Raw genomic sequence first — 2,486 nt, 5'->3', positions numbered from 1 at the left:
GATGCTCCTGCTTGAAACGCATTTTCCAGCCCGCCAAATTCTTGGGAGAGTTTCTTCCACTCTCCAAGCGCTGAGAGCTACAAAGTTCAATCTGGCTTTCCAGATTTTTTTTTCTTCCCATTACTAACGGAAGAAATCAAGAAGCGCGGGGCAGAAGGGCCCTGCTCCCTCGAATCAGAGCCTAGCCCGGGGCCAGAGCAGGAAGCGCGGCGGTGGGACGCGCGGTGACAGCCCCTCGCCCCCCGGGACCCGCCAGCCAGGGCAAAGGTCAGTGCGGTGTGGCCGCTGCGCCACAGCTCCGGGCCCGCGTCTCTCGCTTCCTCCCGCCAGGCAAGTGAGAGGATAAACCAGGGGGCGGGGGCAGTGCGCCCCCACCAACCGCGCCCCCCCGCGCACGGACCCCCACTACACGCGCGTCCCAGGCGGGGTCGACCCAGATGAGCCACGGGGCGGCGCACAGCCCCACTAGCAGGGCGGCCAGGACCCACGCGCGCGGGTCCACGCAGCCACCTATATAGGTGACAAAACACTCAGGAAGCCGTCATGCGGGGCCGGGAAAGAGCCCCCTCCCAGAGTCACGGACTCCCTCGTCCGAAGGTCCGCGCAGTCCCCTCGGTGAGTCTGGCGAAGCAGTCTTGCTGCGAGGGAGGGCGGCGGAGTCTCCCACTCGCCGTGACCCGGACCCCGCCCCACGAGTGGGTCCTCGCAGGGCCCCCTCTGCCGCACGCGGGGACCAGCCACACCGCGGGGGACCGGGCAGAAGCCAGCGCCCGGGTCCATGCAGTCCCCTCCGCGGCAGACGCGGGGAGCCGGGGAGCAGTAGGGACCTGCCGCCACCCGCAGGGCGACCAGGACCCCCGCGCGGGCCCACCCGGTATCGCAGCAGGCGCAAAGCCCCCGGTGCCACCCGAGGCCGAGACAAAGTCCAAGCGCAAGGACCCCGGATCCCGACCTCGGACCCTGCGGAGCCCAGCTTGGAGCAGACACGCCCGGGGCAGACGCCCCCGCCCGGTCCAGAGACCCCGTCGCCCATCGCGCTGTCTCACCTCAAGCCGCTGCCTCTCAGCGCTCGCTCCTCGTCGGGGCGCCTGGGCCGACTGGAGCGCAGCTGAGCAGCCGACAGAGCCGTGGCAGCCTCAACAATGGAGCCCCGGGGCGGGGCCGCCGCCGCCGCTTCAGCCCGTGTTCCCGGCTCAGGATCCGGCTCGCATCAAGGAGCTGCAGCTGGCCTGGGGCTGCGACCGGGAAACACACCTTGCAGTTGCACAGGCCCCGCCCACCTCCCGCCGCCCCGCCCCCAGGCCAATGGGGAGCGAACTGCGCGGAGAGGGCGGGACCTGGGGGAACAAAGGCAGGTTGGGCGGGGCGGCACTGGGACTGGGCGTGCGGGATCCAGCTGGAGGACCGGACCCAGGAGCTGGCCGGATTCTGGCCTCCTAGAAGAGCCAGCTCAACATCCACCTGGAGTCTGCTCTACAGGACGCGCACATCTCAAGCCCAGAACTCAGGCTTTTAGGGCAGAGAGCGAGAGACAGGCTTGCTTTACAAAAAAGGAAACTGAGGTCCAAGGAATAGGATTGCCTGCTGCCCGAAGTCACGTAGTCCCATTCAGTCGTTCACTTTGTCATTCAGCAAACATTTGGAAGCACGTATGGTGGGCGTTAGGAGTGAAGTAGGGCCAGGCGCGGTGGCTGGCACCTGTAATCCCAGCACTTTGTGGGGCCGAGGCAGGTGGATTACTTGAGGCCAGGAGTTCGAAACCAGCCTGGCCAACAAGATGAAACCCCATCTTTGCTAAAAATACGAAAACTTAGCCGATCGTGGTGGCGCGTACTTGTGCTTCCAGCTACTGGGAAGGCTGAGGCAGGAGAATCATTTGAACCCGGGAGGTGGAGGTTGCAGTGAGCTGAGATGGTGCCACTGCATGCGCTCCAGCCTGGGCGAGAGAATGAGACTCTGTCTCCAAAAAAAAAAAAAAAATTAATAGATGGGAAGTAGAAGCGAACTTAGGCCTTCCCTGAAGGAGCTCGGCCAAGGAGTACCTGAAATGTCTCTGCATCTCTTTAAGGTCTGATAAAGGAACCAGGAGCGAGCACTAATCACTTCCCTTTCCAGCCTCAGAGCTTTCATGTGTTTGCTGTTCCCCGCCTGAAATGCCAAGTACCAATGGTATTTATTTATTTATAGAAATGGGGTCTCCCTATGTTGCCCAGGCTGGTCTCAAACTCCTGGCCTCAAGCCATCCTCTCCTCTCAGCCTCCTAAAGTGTTGGGATTACAGGTATGAACCACTGTCCCCAGCCCTGATCGTCTTTAAAACGTCTTTCCTCATCTTATTTGAGCTTCCTGCTTCATGTGACCCCACACCCTTGGTTTCCCTGTACTTCCATAGCTGCTGCTCGGTGGGTCCCGGGGACCCACCCCCTTCTCTGCGCAACTTGTATATGTCTGGACTCAGGCCAAATGCCCTTCCATTTGCAGTGGGCA

At 62.3% G+C, this 2,486-nt stretch overlaps 1 pseudogene; it reads left to right on the top strand.

The window, feature by feature from the left end:
* The first annotated feature begins 543 nt into the window (after positions 1–543).
* On the top strand, positions 544–1,440 carry LOC112627054 (annotated as a pseudogene).
* The last annotated feature ends 1,046 nt before the right edge of the window (positions 1,441–2,486 follow it).

The sequence above is a fragment of the Theropithecus gelada genome, chromosome 6 (assembly GCF_003255815.1).
Source record: "Theropithecus gelada isolate Dixy chromosome 6, Tgel_1.0, whole genome shotgun sequence".
NCBI classification, from domain to species: Eukaryota; Metazoa; Chordata; class Mammalia; order Primates; family Cercopithecidae; genus Theropithecus; species Theropithecus gelada.
This window is presented reverse-complemented; position numbering and strand designations above follow the sequence as displayed.